Here is an 18,670-nt window from a genome sequence, read left to right as displayed (position 1 = left end):
GCAACACGTTCACGGTGGATTCGGGTCTGGTTCCTGCAGTGGAAAGTTCCTGCAGAGAAAAATCACCCCAGAAAACTACCCTGGTCCCTGAAAATGTTCCTGGAGGGGAACGTTTTGTAATTTCTCAGAGCACTGCATGATCTCATCTTGGGGTGAATTTGCTAGTGTATAATGTCGCCTGCTCGTTTGACAATGCATTGTCAAAATGGTTATGGTGGTCAGTGGATGATCACATGACCAATGGCAGCAATGCAAACAAAACAGATGTGATGAGTTTCACAACTTGTCCTATTTGTCTTCTTTTTGGTTCTTTGTTGAAATACTGACGATATGGAATGTGCTTTGTGGGTTTCTGTGATTCACATCAGATTTAAATGATCTCAAAGCTATCATGGCAAAGACGAGCTTATGATAGCTTATAAATGTTACAGTAAGAGATAAAGTTGAGAACTACTGCCCTACATAAAAATATAAATCAATGGTACTGGACAGAAGAATGATTTGGCCTAAATATAGAAAAACCTACAAGAACATATACTGTATTTTCCCCTAAAACACGGCATCGTGTGTAAACGGGTAATGAAAGCAAAAACAAAAAGGAAAATGCTTCAAGTAGTAACTGTGCTCCACTTTGTTTAACAATTGGGTTTGATCAGATGACAGCAACCAAGAGATTTATAGCAGTATACTGAAAAGAGAAGAGTCCATACGTTTGTGTGCTTGTGTGTGTGTGACGCAGGAGTCCATTTATATAATCTCTATGTGTCATAGAGCACAAGTGAGGTTAATGCGTATTTGTGATGTGCCTGTGCTCAGTCGTCTTGCCCGCAGCAGACGGATGACCTTGGGTGGGTTGTCTGCCTTTCCCTGTTTCGAGGCTCTTAGACGTTCACTGAAGCTGTAAATGATGTGACGACATAAAAAAATAAAACACTGTGCTGACCAGGGGCCCTGAATGAAAAGAAAGGCTTTCCAGGCTGCTCAGATCACGTTCTGCTCTCTATTTTTTTTTGGTTTGTTTGTTTAGTGGCATTTTTAGAGCTGTGCTGCAGCTGCCGCCCACTCTCACTCTGGACGTCTGCTGACCTCTGTCATGTTTTATTTTCTGAAAAGGAGGGCGATAGAGAAACAGGCCAGTTCACCAGAAAGAAATGTTTCAATTTGGAAATGCTTCTCTGTAGGCTGATTGTTTTATTCTGGAAATAGTGCTTGGGTTGCAGCTTGCAATCCTGGGTGTTTTTTTGAATTTTTCTTTTCCAGAGCAAACTTTTAAAAAACCCTTTTTTTCCCCTGTATCTTTGCCAGGATTTAAAGGATTTATTTGACACCACTGAATGGATTCACACATATTTGGAACATTGAAAAAGCTCAAGAAACACAGTGAAGAAGTTTCCATTTCTAAACACTCAGCAACCAGGGTCATCATTTAAAAGCAATGTACATAAATATATATAAGTATATATAAGTAGATCTGTCTCTACTTTGCCCAGGGGTGTGCCTAGGATTTTTTCTTGGTGGACCACATGTGCACAGATAGTAGAAGGGTGGGAAGCTAAAATTGCAGTTTTCTCTAAATGCCTTGCAGTCTTAAATTGCAATGAACGGATGACACAATTTGAAGTTAAAAAAAGTGGTGAAATATTTTGAATCCTCCTATATGAATTGATCTTCAGTCTGAATATTTTACCTTGACACATTAATTTAGTTTTCAGCTCTTGTGTGTGTGCTGGATGTCTACCTCCCAGCAAGGTGGCCAATCAAATTTCAAGGGTGGCTGGCAGAAATTTGATCCCAGATCTAAAAGTTTTATCATGTGTGGATGAGACAAAATATATGTACATTTTTTTCTTATTCCTAGCTGTTTCACTTTGTCCAGTCATTGCACTTTGGATAAAAACGGTCTCAAATAAATCCTTAGAAGTCCAGAATGAATTTTGAAGGCAGCTCTAGGTTCAAACTTTTACATACGCTTCTTTTTCAAGACTATAAATTAATACATTATTACTGATCTACTAATTTATTCAATTTTACTCATGTATTTATTTCCCTGATTTAAAATGTTCCACTTGAACCTACAAAAACAAATCTACCAATTACAGTCAATTACAGTATCTAGCTACCCATTTGGATGTATTTATGTTTCTATCATTTTGTCTTAAAAGATAAAAGTATTTACAAGAAAACCAAAAATAAATCAGAATAGGATTTCAGGTTCAGATTTTGATTTTGTTTTTCCTTCCTTTCTGGACGGAGCATCGGTGGAAGCAGTGGAGTTTAGCAGACATCCCACTCGTGCTGCCATGCTGGCACCTTAAACTGCCTGCATGGATGGAGGGAACAGATAGACAGATGGAGGACAGAAGGAAGGCTGACACACAAGAGTGATGAGAGGGTATAGAGACGGAGACACTAAGGACAAGCCCACATGAAGGCAAGAGGCAAACATGGAGCCCTTTCAGTCTGAGAAGAAATCACAGAGGAGGAGAGTGAAGAGGGTGGAGGAAAAACTGTAAATGGTCTGTAATCAGCTGTGCATGGTCTAAACGGGGCTAGAGTCACATAGCTCAACCTCATTTACCATAAGTAGGCAGTGTGCTACTGGTTAAACACCACCTACATGTTTTAGCTCTGGGTTTTTTACTTAATCAACCTTCAGCTTCGGCCAATGAGGCCCCGTAAGCATTAAGCGAGATGTATTTTTAACATTCCTGTCTGAAAAAGAAAAGTCAGACAGAAACAGCTTTTCATCTGTCAGGTTTAGTCATAAAAATATTAGTCATGCTAGAAAAATGGCACTTTGTACATATTTGAAAGACTAAAATTTCATTCCTTCATAAAACAAGACTAAGATTAGAAAGAATAAAATTGCATAAATAACCTAATCTTGACGTCACAAAACACTGCATCAAATTTCGCCAGTCGTCTGTAGCTTAATGAACTTAATTAACTTTCTTAACCTACTCTCAAAATTGGAAAATTACCTTACATATGCCCAACACTTTCTCCTGTTTTTAAAAAAAAAAGTTTAGTCTTTAAGCCTTTTACCTTGTATATTTAAAGTGCCTTTCTATCCTGAAATGAACAAGAACGTGTTCTAACACAGTGTTTCCCAAATCTTGAAATTCAGTTCCTTATTTCACCAGAGAGCCATTATTCTCATGTGGGGCACAAATAAAAGCCTGCAAACCATCAAGACACAAGACTTATTGTTCATGTTTTTGGGGTAACTGTCAAATACTGTATGCAGTGTATGAATAATTGGTATGTTGCAAAAGACTGAAAGCAGAAAAATGTTTCATAGTTAAAGTTAAATGAAAATATGATCTGCAGACAAGTTTAAACAGTGATAACTGTTTTTTATTCCAACTTGAAATGCTTGTCCACTCTACAAAGCTTTGCCATTAAACTTAGACCAAAGTTAAACTTCCACACTGTTTTCTATGATTAATTCAGAACGGAGAATGGGGGTAACAATGACCGTAAATATTTACCCCTGGTTCCTGAAAAGGTTACTTTAGAGAAAACACGTCTTTTTAAGATGAGGAGAACATTTGGTGCCTACAAATCTCCACTCCTCTTTTGGGTTTGGAAAATTTCCTCCACTCTCACTGGTTGTAAACTGTAACTTTTAAGCTCTTTGGTAGCATCTCAGTGTCAGTAAGATTCTAGTATAGTTTTGTTGTTTTCAAATGCCCAAAGGAAGGAGTTCTATAATGTTGTCACAGATTCATGAAAGCTTTCAGATCTATTTTCTCAGTCTATTGTTCTAAAAGTGGACAAAAAGTGCCAAAATAAATCATGTCCACCATCTAGTTACTTGGCCCTCAGAGTCTTGACCAGGGCTGGATCTTTTCCCAGTAGACATTAGGCGAGAGGTGCATTATACTCTCAACAGGCCACTGGTCCATTACAGCCATGTAAGAGGCAATTAAGAGTGACCAGTTATCCTCGAAACAATAACAGGAAAATGCTCTGTACAAAAGATAAACATGATAAATAAACCCAGAAAGTATAGAAAAAAGACCTTCAATTGTGACAAATCTGAAGTAGAGATGAAACCCCCCCCTACAGAGTCCCACAGGGTAAAATATAGCCTCCAACTGGGACTGTATCTGTGCTGGTGCCAGTTAAGGCTTTCTAAAGAGAGTACGCCATGGGATTCCAGATTCACACCATTTTTGAATCCCTGGTTTCAAATTAACAACAAAAGCCCGCAGACATCACAAGTCCTTTAAGGTTTGCAGTTTCTGATTCAAATACCAGCAGGCCTCCACACAACTGTCCACAACAAGCCTCTCATCTCTGCTGCAAAGCTCTTAGCGCTGCGCAGAACTGATGCACTCACTGTTTTAGCTTTCATTTTTTATTAGAAAAAGAAAAAAAACCTCTGTGCTTTCTGCAGTCTTAATTACTTCTGTGTGAGTGTTTTGAGACAAGCTTCTTATCTGATTGTGAATCTGCTGCCAGCGGCGGCGACAATAAACTATTCAGGCGTCTGTGAGAGCACCTATCAGAGAGAGCAGGGGGAAATGAGAGGGATGCACTTGAGTGTGAAGTCTTGGCTTAAATGCAGGAGGAAAAATGATGATGAATAAGAAGAGGCGAAGGAGAGGTGGGGGGTTCACTGTCAACATGGCTCTTCATCCAATCATTTATTAGAAATCCAAAATAGGAAGTAATCCTGAGGGAGGCGGGCAATAAGAGGAACAGCAACTAGTTGCTGCAATTACCTGCTCAGCCATTTTTTTCACAACAACAAAGAAACTCAAATGTGCAAAGCATTTAAAATCCAAGCTCCTGAATTTTATAGACAATCAATATTTCAAACACTTGGCCTATATTTTAGGCTAGAGTTAATAAATGTTGGGCATGTTGGTTGCACTGAATTCCTCCAGAAAATGGAGTAAAATAATTCCATATATTTATCTTAAGATTAAAGAGCAGTGATAGTAGGCTGCTCAGAAAGAAAAGAAAAGCTTTAATTTTTTAGTATTGAGGCTAAATCCAGAAACGTGAAGTAATATGGAAAATGATCTTTCCAGTGGATCAGCCAGAAGGCAAAGAGTCGACCAGCGATCACCTCCGGGGTTACCTGTGAGAATGGTAGCTATTAAAAAAGCCTATGTGAGGGCAAGCTACCCACAAGAAGCCTCAAACAGTCTCATTGTTGAGAAAAAAAAAATTACATGGACTGAAAAAGTCACAATCTGTCTGACTTATTTGTCACATGCTGGGATTCATGGAACAGCCAGAATATCTCAAAATACCTAAAGAAGTCATGTTGCCTTATGCTGAACAAGAAATGTCCTCGAAATGTTTCAACAAGACAATGGCTTCAACACACCAGTTATCAAGCATCTTCTTGGTCCCAGACCACAAAGAGTGTAAGTTAGAAGACCAAAATCCTGGACCTGACTACAATAGGAATCCTTTAAGTACATTGTGTCATGAAGTGCGGGTGGTGTTGGTGGTGAGGCAGATGCAGCGGACCCAGGTTAGATGAATTATGATGATTTAATGATGAAAACCAGGCAAAACTACGAACAGCAGGCACAAGGAAACACTGAGGACGACTAGACTGGACATTGACGAAACATTGACGAGGACCCGACGAGGAACAAGGAACACAGGTGGAGTTAAATACACTGGAGGGTAATCACAGAAACGAGACACACCTGGGAACAATCAAGGGGAGGACAGGACAACGAAGAGACTAAGGACACAGAAAACTCTAAATAAACACAGAAAAACACAGATCCTGACAGTACCCCCCCCTCAAGGGCGGCTACCAGACGCCCAAAAAAAACAACACAACAAGGGTGGGCGGAGGGGCGCCGGATGGGGGGCCAGAGTCCAGAAAAAACAAAAACACAACAAGGGTGGGCGGAGGGGCGCTGGACGGGGGGCCAGAGTCCAGAAAAACAAAAAACTACCCACCATCGTGGGCGGAAACACAAGAAGGGCCAAGAGTCCATAAACAAACAAAAAACTACCCACAGGGTGGGCGGAGGCAAAGGAGGCAGGAACCACGGAGGTGGTCCGGCGGTCGTCCGCGGCGGCGGGAACCACGGAGGCGGTCCGGCGGCCGTCCGCGGCGCTGGAGGCGGGAACCACGGAGGCGGTCCGGCGGCCGTCCGCGGCGCTGGAGGCGGGAACCACGGAGGCGGTCCGGCGGCCGTCCGCGGCGCTGGGGGCGGGAACCCCGGAGGCGGTCCGGCGGCCGTCCGCGGCGCTGGGGGCGGGAACCCCGGAGGCGGTCCGGCGGCCGTCCGCGGCGCTGGAGGCGGGAACCACGGAGGCGGTCCGGCGGCCGTCCGCGGCGCTGGATGCGGGAACCACGGAGGCCGGAACCCCGGAGGCGGGAACCCCGGAGGCGGGAACCATGGAGGCGGTCCGGCGGCCGTCCGCGGCCCTGGAGGTGGCGATGATGAGCCCCGGGGGCCGCCCACAGACGGCGATGACGAGCCCCTCGAGGTAGGGTCTCTGGTGGAGCACAGGGGGTCTCGGTCGGCGCACAAGGGGTCTCGGTCGGAACGCTGGGAGTCTCGGTCGGAACGCTGGGAGTCTCGGTCGGAACGCTGGGGGTCTCGGTCGGAGCACAGGGGGTCTCGGTCGGAGCACAGGGGGTCTCGGTCTCGGGTGGAACACTGGGGGTCTCGGTCTCGGGTGGAACACTGGGGGTCTCGGTCTCGGGTGGAACACTGGGGGTCTCGGTCTCGGGTGGAACACTGGGGGTCTCGGTCTCAGGAGGAACGCAGAAGGTCAGGGTCTCAGGAGGAACGCAGAAGGTCAGGGTCTCAGGAGGAACGCAGAAGGTCAGGGTCTCAGGAGGAACGCAGAAGGTCAGGGTCTCAGGAGGAACGCAGAAGGTCAGGGTCTCAGGAGGAACGCAGAGAGTCTGAGTCGGAACGCAGGGAGTCTCGGAAGGAACGCTGGGGGTCTCGGTAGGAACACAGGGAGTCTCGGTAGGAACACAGGGAGTCTCGGTAGGAACACAGGGAGTCTCGGTAGGAACACAGGGAGTCTCGGTAGGAACACAGGGAGTCTCAGTCTCGGGTGCGCCGGCTGGAACGCCGGCTGATTCGGCCTCGGGTGCGCCGGCTGGAACGCCGGCTGATTCGGCCTCGGGTGCGCCGGCTGGAACGCCGGCAGAAACGGCCTCGGGTGCGCCGGCTGGAACGCCGGCAGAAACGGCCTCGGGTGCGCCGGCTGGAACGCCGGCAGAAACGGCCTCGGGTGCGCCGGCTGGAACGCCGGCAGAAACGGCCTCGGGTGCGCCGGCTGGAACGCCGGCAGAAACGGCCTCGGGTGCGCCGGCTGGAGGTGAGCCGGAGCGGAGCCTCGGGGCCGGTTGCGGGGGCGAGCCGGAGCGGAGCCTCGGGGCCGGTTGCGGGGGCGAGCCGGAGCGGAGCCTCGGGGCCGGTTGCGGGGGCGAGCCGGAGCGAAGCCTTGGAACCGGCCGCGGGGGCGAGCCGCAGCGAAGCCTTGGAACCGGCCGCGGGGGCGAGCCGCAGCGAAGCCTTGGAAACGGCTGCGGAGGTGACAGCTCCGGAAGGCGACGAGGGGCCGGGTCCACCGGCGGCTCACGTCGCTGTCTCCGAGCGGGCAGCGGAGGTAGCGGCTCCGGAAAGCGACGAGGGGCCGGGTCTGCCGGCGGCTCACGTCGCCGTCTCCGGGCTGACAGCGGAGGTGACGGATCCAGAAGGCGACGAGGGGCCGGGTCCACCGGCGGCTCACGTCGCTGTCTCCGGGCTGACCGTGGGGGTGGCGGCTCCGGAAAGCGACGAGGGGCCGGGTCTGCCGGCGGCTCACGTCGCTGTCTCCGGGCAGACAGCGGAGGAAGTGGCTCCGGAAAGCGACGAGGGGCCGGCTCCACCGGCGGCTCAGGTCGCTGGCTTCCCGGACGGAGGTATCGACGGGGACCGTATCCGGGGGGTGCCAACACCAGTCTCGTCCCCCGGAAAAGCTCCCGCTGCAAGTCGGCAAGAGCTTCAGCCAGCTCCCTGTCCTCCCTGCCGGACCTCCGCCTCGGGCCGCTCTGCCCTCTAGGAGGCAACCTCGCTCCAGCTGGGTCCATTTTAAAGCTAGCCTCACCGTTCGGTTTGGTCGGGTCCTACTGTCATGAAGTGCGGGTGGTGTTGGTGGTGAGGCAGATGGAGCGGACCCAGGTTAGATGAATTATGATGATTTAATGATGAAAACCAGGCAAAACTACGAACAGCAGGCACAAGGAAACACTGAGGACGACTAGACTGGACATTGACGAAAAATTGACGAGGACCCGACGAGGAACAAGGAACACAGGTGGAGTTAAATACACGGGAGGGTAATCACAGAACGAGACACACCTGGGAACAATCAAGGGGAGGACAGGACAACGAAGAGACTCAAGGACACAAAACACTCTAAATGAACACAGAAAACACAGATCCTGACACATTGTGTTTTGAAACAAAGCCAAGAAATGCACTGGAACTGTAGTCCAAACAAAGAGCTGATGCTGCTATTATTTTAAACATCCTAATTAAAGCTGCATCACATATTGAGTCTTAATTTCCATCTCAATATCAGTATGTGAAATATCGTAATCACATAGCGGTACCTGGATGCAATATGATGAGAATCAACAACTTTTAAACCACAGACCATAATGAACAGCTGAGAAAAATGTGAACTAATCACCTAATATTGTCATTTACTGTAAGTCTTATTCATAAGTGATAGTTGGATGGAGACTGAAATGGACTGAGATTTTTTCTGATGGCGTTACTACATCCTGTTGTACAGAAGAAGTTGAGAGATGCATTAGCAACACAGCAGAGCACCGAGTCAGGTAATGGGCCATCATTTGGTGTCTTTATGACATGCATGCCGAGGTCACGCTCAGGTGCATCAGGACAGAACAGATTGCTGGACTTCTGCCGCAGAGAGCTTCATGTGAGCGGCTGATGCTTTTTGATAATGGAAAAATTTGAAAATGAAGAAGAAGGAGTTTCCCCCAAACTGTCACTCTTCGTTACCAAGCAGAGATTGATGATTTTCATTCAAACAGCAATTTAGTAATTCTTGCAAAAATGAGAACAGTAAGCAGACATGCTCAGTGACTTTTCAGTCTGACAGAGAGTCATTAACTACTTATACTTTGGTTATCACAAAGATTCTCACAGGGAGTCTGGGAAACTACATTTCTGGCATTTTTCTCCAGATTAATCAATTTACTCAAATCTATTTTCCTCTAACACTTCTAAATACAATGGGTTCAAAACAGATCTGTGGACTATGGAGCCTCAATCAGCGAGCAAACAAACTGACTAAAATTAAAAGGGAGGCATTTTGTTTAAGTTTCTCTTCTTGACCACTTCAAGTGGAGTCAGCAGAGGTGGTTCAGGTGGTGCCTCCTGTTGCAGCTCTTTGAAGGGTTTCTAGACAAACTCCACAACAGACCAAGAACTTGGAAGATCTATATATCCCCTCTGCATCGGGAACAACTTTCGATCCCCTTTTAGAACCTGGACAGCGTCCAGAAGAAGGTACTGCATGTGTGGGTTGTCCTCTTGAACAGGTTTCCTCCACAACCTCAAATAAACATAAGATAATGGGAAGATGAATCAATTAAATTATTCACAAAATATACCAAACGTAAGACATTTTTGTAATTCTTCAAATAATTATCCGTGATGTAATTCCCTATGCGACGGCTGCAGAGTGGATCACATTTACATCACACAAGATTCAGCTTTATTGTCTAAAATTACCAGTTAGAAAATGGAGCTCCTTCTTAATGTTCTTAACTGTGCCTTGCATGACGACAGGAAACATTTCCTTGGGTGGTAAATGGGTTTAAAGCTTAAACCTGACTGCTGTAACGCGGGGAAAAAATGACTTTGATTATCTCCAGATGGCACAAAAAGCTACAGAAAAAGCCTCCAACTGGAACTAATTGAAGAACGCACAGGATTCCTGTTTTATCTCATTTTGACTCGTCACCATTTACTTTTGGATCTCGTTTTGAAACTGGTAACTTTCATGGCCGAACACCTCAGGAAAAGCCTGTCTTATTAAAACTTTACACTTCAGCACAGACCTTTGTGTCATCTAACCAGAAATTATTAGCGGGTCCTCACAGCTGATTTAAAACCCAAGAGGATCGACCTTTTCAAGCAGCTGCAGGTCTATCGATTCTGGATTGAGCTTTTTGTGTTTTGTTAAATGTGGCGATTCCTTTTAAAAACAGAAGCCGAGGACGTATTAAAAGGTTGTTTTTTCCCCAAATGGTGCTTTTAATTTGACAAACAAGCCTTATCAGAAAGCAAATTAAAATTTATGGAAATACCTGCATTGATGTTTTATCCAAGAGAAGTGGAATATTACTATGTTTTACTGATAAACTATAAATTTGGATATTTTAAGCATGATGTAAATAGTTCTAAAAAACTTTTATTTATGATAAAAATAATTAAACAATTAATGATTCACAGGAAAGCTTCCTTAATGCTTTCAGCCAAAGTTTTGTCTTGCAGCTAAATAAAATTAAAATGATGCAATAAATAAATCAATAAATAATAAAATGTTAAATTAAAGACAAATTACATTTTACAAATATAGGAAAAAAAACTAAATTAGCACAAAACATATATATATATATATATATATATAAAAGCAAATATTGAGTCTTAAGAAAATTGAATGGAATATAGTAGTAATAATATTTTAAAAACATTTAAAAAATGTTTAGTTTAGTTTAAATAAATACAAAGATATATAAAAATAATTAATACAAATATTTAAAAATATAATTAAAAGATTTAATTAAAAATAACAAAAAATACATAAAAGAAAATATATAGTGGAAAAAAACGCTAAAAACTGAACTAAAATTAAATAATATATACAAAAAGTATAATAAAAAAATAAATAAAATACACACAAAAAATCTAACAGAAAACATGACATAAATTTCAATAATGTCAGAATCGGCATCCAGCAGAGGAGACGATCATTTCAAACACCGTTCCACTCATTGTAAGGTATGCAGCTTCAACCCTTTGTCTCTAAACATGACAAACATTACTCCACATTATACATGGTTAGGCAGCACTGTTGTTTCTGCACCTGCTCAGAGGCTGAGAAACCAGATCCTGCCCTATCAGGTGTCCCAGACGAGCCCCCAGTCGACCCCCCACCTGCCGATCAAATCGACCTGCCGATGCAAAACCACCTGGCTGATTTGACAAAGACCCTCTCTGCTGCATGGATGAAGACTAAGAGGAGGAACACAAACTTTCAAGCCTTCCTATTAGATAAAGGCTTGTTAAATGAGGGGGGGTTGATTTGCATTATGAAAAATGAAGTAATTTCCTTGCACGATTCTGAACAGGCAGCACGACATGCAGCCACAGCGGCCAATCAGAGTCACTTATTACGCGTTCTGGCTCATTCTGGGATATTAATCACCAGAGCTCTCGGCTTCCACTGAGTTTAATGAAGCCACTTATTTGAAAAATTACACATTCAAGAGTGACACTTAAAAAAAAAACACACACACACACACATTCATCAGGGAGACTTGTGATTAACACACAGCTCTAATTAAAAACATATCAAACAGAAGGTGAGTTAAGCAATCAAACTGGCAAATGAAGACACGTCATGCAGGGCAGACTGAGGCGGTTAGTCTGAAGATCCTGTTTAAAGACGTGTGCATATTGCAAAGACTTCTGCTGCTCCGACATGTTGGTCTGAAGCCAAAAAGTGTAATAAATAAGCTGCAGCGGGTAAGGCAAGTGTTGTTTTGGCTAAATGCAGAGGATTACTTTAATACATAGATGATTAGGGGAATGTAGGAAGAGTTGGGCTACAGGCCCAGATCTCAGTCCACACGCCTGGAACTCCTCTTCATCCACATAAAGCACTGAGTCATTCCTCATTTCTTTGTGCTTTGCTTCAAATAAGGCAAACATTTTTTCTTTGCTATATGCCAAAGTGGTACTGATCAATAGTTTTTCAGGCTCTCTGATGGTTTCTTTAACTTTTTCTTTTGACTTTAGCTCCGTTTTTTCTTTACATAGGTTCAGCACCAGAACGTGGCCTATAAAAAGCAAAGCAGACAAAAATATACCAGCCAGGTTTAAGCAGGCTTAAAAAGAATTGCCCATAGACATTCAGTATTTCAGTAGATGGTACTTTCCAAATCAGTGAAAATTTCTTTTTAAAGCTTTTCTTCATTTCAGCGACTGCTCCAGTGGGTTTTTGAGCTTTGAACAGAATAAAAAGTTCTACAGCCAAAGCCAAAGCATCTTTGTTGGAAAAGCAAAGAGCTCAATAATGTTATTATGATTTCTAGGAAATGAACTTCCAATGTTCCTCAGCTTACTGGTCTCACACTTGAAAAAAATATTTTGTTTCGTCTTGAATACACAAAATCGGCCGCTTGGTTTTAAACAGAATAGCCAACATACAGTACAGACCAAAAGTTTGGACACACCTGTCTAATTCAATGGGTTTTCTTTATTTTCATGACTATTTAAAAGGCAAGAAATCCCACTTATTAACCTGACAGGGCACACCTATGAAGTGAAAACCATTTCAGGTGACTACCTCTTGAAGCTCATCAAGAAAATGCAGAGTGTGTGCAAAGCAGTAATCACAGCAAAAGGTTGCTACTTTGAAGAAACTAGAATATAAGGGGTATTTTCAGTTGTTTTACACTTTTTTGTTTAGTGCATATTTCCACATGTGTTATTCATAGTTTTGATGCCTTCAGTGCAGTGGTGGAGAAAGTACTCAAAAAATGTACTTAAGTAAAAGTACAAATACACAGGCAAAAATGTACTCAAGTAAAAGTCAAAGTACCACATTAACATTTTACTTAAGTAAAAGTAAAAAAGTACTGGCTTTTAAAAATACTTAAGTATTAAAAGTAAAAGTACTTGCTGAATACATAACCTAATCGCTAATATCATTAAGTGTGCCGATAGTATTTAATTTGAATACATCATAAATGTGCCATTTTAATAAACAATGTCACAGATTAAACATGTTCTTATTGTGTTTATTCTCTGTAAGAGTTTAGACTTAGATATGTGATTCTATGCATCATAATTTCAGGGATGGAAACATCTTATTTCCTGTCCTAACGTAGCATGAACTTCATTAGTGACATTTATTTAGAAAGAAATCCAACTGAAAGGGGATGGAACGAAGGTGTGGGGGGAAGACATGCAATCGAGGAGCCACGTAGCAGAGTTGTAGTCAAGACCACTGAACACGAGACCAAGACCAGCGCCCTGCGCTACATGACACAATAAAATGAAGTGCACCTATCAAAATTGGTTCTCAGATTGATCTGAAAGATCCACATTTCCATAAAAACACCTAGATATAAATACTTAGAGCTGAAATATATTTAACCAGTATCAATTACAACTCATTTCATTCTGTTTTGCTTTCATCGCTGTGCTACAATCCGCAGAGGTCGCCTGCCATCCCTATAAAAATAACGCCCTGGGCGGTTGCCCATATTGCCCATGTCAGAAACCACAACTGTCTGCACCATTAAACCATGAAACATAGCAATTAACTGTAATTGCTATGTTACAATTACAGTTGTAATTGTAACATTACAACAACACTATGAACACTGTCCAACGGCGCAACAAGCAGAAGGACCACCATGACTGTTTTCATCCTCCCTCCCACTGCATGTTTGCCACCATGACAGGAGACAAAATCAATCAATGAGCATGCTCTGTGTTCATACGTTCAACTTTTACTTATTCGGCAATTAAATAAATGTGTGTGTGTATATATATATATATATATATATATATATATATATATATATATTTATATATATATATATATATAGCTATATATAGCTATTGCAGTGCATACAAGAACAAAGAACGGCTCTCAGTGAGGCTTCAGTCCCATCAACCTTAGTAAAGATCCGTCCAGAAGAATCGGATCGTTCCTGAATCCACACAATAATTCAGCGCATGAGTGACAACTTTTTTTCATCGCAGATGCAACATGTGTCTCAGTACAGCTAGCTTTGCTAGCATCACGTCCACAGATCTTACCTTTCTTTAAGCTTTCCTTCCAAGTGACGCTAAAAGTTGGACAAAGTCCCACCAAGCGCTGCTGGTTTTACATGTCGTCATATCTTATGATTTATGCAGCTATTATCGATTAGTTAGACATCTTCTCCCGCTCAGAGGAAACCACTGCGCATGTCTGGAGCTCCGCGTGCTAGTAAAGGGGGAGGCGATGGGTGACAACAGACACTAAGTCACGTTATTGCTTGGATTTTACGGCGCCACCTTAAAGTCCCTGAACTTCATATTTTAACGGACAAAAAGAGAGCAGTGCGACTTGGATGTAACGAGTAACGCGACACTTTTGTAGAAATGTAGTGAAGTAGAAAGTACAGATACTTACTGTAAAATGTAGTGGAGTAAAAGTAGAAAGTACCCATTATTAAATCTACTTAAGTAAAGTACAGATACATGAAAATTGTACTTAAGTACAGTAACGAAGTACTTGTACTTCGTTACTTCCCACCACTGCTTCAGTGTGAATCTACAATGTCAATAGTCATGAAAATAAAGGAAACTCACTGAATTAAAAGGTGTGTCCAAACTTTTGGTCTGTACTGTATGTTGAACAAATCAACAAATGCCAAAAGCATTTTTCCAGAGCAAACTACTGTATGTCTTCACTGCAACAGCCAAGCAAGTAGAGTATCCAAGTAAAAGTTTTAACTTTTTCACTCTGGTGCCCATTAATAAAATCTAGTGCAACCAATTGCAGTCAGAAAATATCCAATTAGTAAACAGAGAGCACCAATGTGTATTTTAATCTCATTTTAAATCCAGCTGTTCTGAAAGCCGCTAGTAATAAAAAAAATAAATAAAAGTGAACAAAGATGGTAGAATCTCACCAAACAGGTCAGAGGTCAAGTTGCAGAGAGGATTAATACAGAGTTAGATTTTAAACCAATATTGCGAGCTTTGAATGTCTAACGAAGTGCTGTTAAATCATCTGAAAATGAAATGTATGAGTTTGGCTCAGCAACAAATCAACCAAGACATGACGACACGTATATGTCCAGGCATGGAAAGCACTCATCAGAGAAGTCAAAATGTATATTGTACCTCTTGAGGAGCTGCAGGGATCTAGAACTCAGTTGGGGGAATATTCCGATTGGTCAGCTGTAATCTGTGCAAATACTCCCAAATAGCTGTGAGACCGTGAAGAGCAAGGTAAACGAAGGAGGAGGTTTTGAAAATACAGAATATTAACTCTTAGCGTTTCTTTAAATGCTCCAGAAAACACAGTTTCCTGTTACTCAAATAAATACACATCTGCGTTGAAACATTATAACTAAATAAACCAAGAGAAGAGAACTGAGCACTCTTTAAATCAAAGTAATAACCACACTGATTAGCATTCACTTTGTTTTAGGGCAAAATGAGTAGCAGTTTTACGGGCTGTACAACATCAGTTAAGGCAATAAAACCTCAGATAAGGAAGGGAGAGGGAGAACAGCAGGATGAGACAAAAATAGGTGATGAAGGAAGGAAAAAGACTGGAAAAAGACATATGGAAAACAAACGGAAAGAAGCTAAATTGAGAAGAAAGTGGAAACAATGTGGGAAAGGGTAGTAAATGGAGAAACAGAAAAAAATAAAAATGGGGGAGGTGAAGCAAAATGAGAGAAAGGGATGAAAAGATGGAAATAAGATGAGGAAACAGTCAGCGGAGAGGAGGACAAAAAACAGAAGGAGAAAGAAGAAAAAGTGAAGAGAAGAAGCCGCACCTAAATCTCCTCTAGTAGAGAAAGAGGAAACACTGAGCTGAGCAGATTCTCTTCACTTTCTACTCCAAGCTGCTACATCAGCCATCTAGAAACCCAACCGGTAGCAGACCACTACTCCCAGTACCATCCTACAAGCAGTAAATCACGAAAATAAAGGCAAAAGATGAGCAGAGCACGCCGTGAAAATGATTAAACTAGCAGAGTGGCCCTGTATGAAAGCCAGGTGGAGAGAGTGAGCATGTCTGGCGACTGACTGCTGGATTATGCAAATATGAGTCAAATGTTTCACCCGGGCAGACACAAGGTAAGATTTAGGCGCGGCTGGAAGACGCACGCAGACTGAAACCGAGAGCAGTTTCGTGAAATCCAACTGTTCCGCCAAAATCCAGTCTAAATCAGACAGAAAACAAGACCGCTTCTGATTTATTAGCATTTATAAGGCTACAGCTGGAGAGTATCCGCCCCCCCTCCCCGCAAATGGTTTCGGACACACACCGATACAGAAGAAGAGAGAAAATGCACCGCTTACTTGTTGGGGGGGAAAAAAATAAAAATTCCCACAGGAGCTTCGGTTTCAGAACGGGTCCTCGGTGCGGGGAAATTCCACGTCCGCGTCCACGGAGCTGCTGATTCCCCGCAGTGTTAGTGCGAGCCGACCGAGCCACGGTGCGCCGGAGCCCGCTGGCGGTCTGAGCGGCGGGCAGAGTGCTCTCTTCAGCACCACACTGCTTTGAACAGCTCCCGCTGACGTCACCGCATGGCTACGACACCACGCCCACTTCTCCTAGCGACCACGGCCGCCACGCCCCCCGGACTCACAGAGAGGAGGAGCCGAAGTGATCCATAAACTCATGCCTTGATTATGACTCCTTGTAACATTCCTTCTCTTAATCTATTCCTTTTTTATTTATTTGTTTATCTTTTTAGCATTTCAAGTTATTTATTGTCTTCAAAGTTTGCTGGGGCATTTTAATTTGGCTGTATTTTTTTCTCTTCTAAAATTAAAGTTTTAATGTCTGGCTGCATGAGTCCATGAAAGTGATTTTAAGTTCAACAATAAATGCAGTGTAGTTCAGTCTGACTCTCCTAATACAGTGAATTCATCAGTAAAAGAATCTATATGTGCAATTAAAAATGTACAAACAAACAAATGGTTCACAAAATAAAGCTTTAAAAAGTTATCTAACATACATTTTGGTTTAATAGATATAAGACAAATTGAATTAAATGTATTAATGTAGCAGCAAATAGCAACTGTCCTCATAGAGGAGAAACAGATTCAATAAACTTCCTTTTGTACTAAAATATATTTCAAATCAATCTCATGTACTTCTATTAGATAGACAGATATAACTTCAATTATGTACAATTGGATCCTAATTATAATACAAGGCAGCCAAATTTGGTTTATAATACCACCCAATAAATCAAAACAAATCCCCAACAAGTGGAAAACCGCTATGAAAAACTGTTAAATATATTGACAGCGATTCGCTGATGCTGTCTGTGGAAAGAACGGCAGAGTGTTTAGTAGGGACAGAAAAGACAGAAGTGTTGACAAGAGAGAATATACAGTAAAGTTAATAGCAACAACAACTCAGCTAATGGTATGTATATGAACACACAATGAAGATGTTTTCAAATGTGAAGTACTCCACAGATGTACAAGAGCTCATGTGCTGAATGCACGGTTGCAGGGTTTGTTCTACACATGCGAGGACAGAAAACAATAAAACCAATGGCAGATAGCATTGTACAGTGTGTGCTACTTAACCTGTTCAGTTTAACACAACTTCTGCTATTGAATATATGTGAGTAACATGAGCACTTGGTTGATTGGAGACAGGTTACTGCTTTTTAATGGAAGTTCAGGGTCAACAGAACATGCATTTTGACAACATCCTAAGATCACAGTCGCATTTAGTGCCCTGGCATGACGACCACAGAGGATTCAAGGTGTCATGGTGGTCTTGTCAAAAGGTGAAACTTTTCCCCAATCAATATCTGAAAATACCGGCAGTTTCCATGCAGAGGTCTCATGTAAACATAGCCTCAGTTTTCTAGCAATTCAGAGTTTTATTTATGCAGAACAGCTGTTCTTGAAGTAAAATGTTCAGAGAGACAAAAATGTTTTCTGTTGTACATATGCATATGTGTATAAATCGTCACTACAGTGTGTAGGGTTTTGTGTTGTCAATAGGAATCTGCTGCAGATTCCTGCTGAGCTGGAAGAAGTTACACCACGGTCACCTTTCTGTTATGGAAGCGATATATGAACCTTTTACTTGCTGGCTATAAACCAAGCTGAAAAGAGGATACAGCAGAACATGTTGCCTTAGTCACAAAACTCAGAGAGGCGAACAGTAAGCTTGAAGAGGTTATAGTCTACAGAATAACTCCTAGAATCAGAATGCTGAGTGCAGCAAAATATGCATCTTGTCTGCAAAGAGATTAAAAGAAAGCTTATTCTTGAAACAAAACTTCTTTGCCAGACATCCACCCTAACTCTATTGCAGATTCTACTCTAAATTGGCATTATGAGCTTTTTCCATCAATATGGATTCATCATGCACGTTGATGAACGGTTTTGTGCATCAATATTAATGCTAATCAAAAAAGAGAAGAATTGTGAATCGTGTGAGAGTGATGATTTTATACAAGTAAGTGATGATATGTATTGGTGTTCACAGGAAGAAAACAACTTATGATGTCTAATGAAGTGAAATAAACACTGAACATATTTAGTGACAGTTATTAAGTAGAAAATTATTTTTGGTTATTGAACCTCCAAGATATCTCCTGCATGGATAAACGAGTTGCATTTTAATTTAATTTTTTTGCCCAGGGCTG

At 42.5% G+C, this 18,670-nt stretch overlaps 1 protein-coding gene across 2 annotated transcripts in view; it reads right to left on the bottom strand.

Annotated features, from left to right (window-relative positions):
• smpd3 (sphingomyelin phosphodiesterase 3) overlaps nucleotides 1-16,553 on the bottom strand; it is a 74,884-nt gene extending 58,331 nt beyond the window's left edge. For both annotated transcript variants that reach the window (XM_032587252.1, XM_032587263.1), the window contains exon 1: nucleotides 16,350-16,553. The gene's annotated coding sequence lies outside the window, so the exon portion shown is untranslated. The remainder of the gene's footprint in view (nucleotides 1-16,349) is intronic.
• Between the last annotated feature and the right edge of the window lie 2,117 nt (nucleotides 16,554-18,670).

The sequence above is a fragment of the Xiphophorus hellerii genome, chromosome 2 (genome assembly GCF_003331165.1).
Source record: "Xiphophorus hellerii strain 12219 chromosome 2, Xiphophorus_hellerii-4.1, whole genome shotgun sequence".
In the NCBI taxonomy this organism is placed as follows: domain Eukaryota; kingdom Metazoa; phylum Chordata; class Actinopteri; order Cyprinodontiformes; family Poeciliidae; genus Xiphophorus; species Xiphophorus hellerii.
The sequence above is the reverse complement of the archived record's forward strand: the minus strand, read 5'-3'. Positions and strand labels throughout refer to the sequence as shown.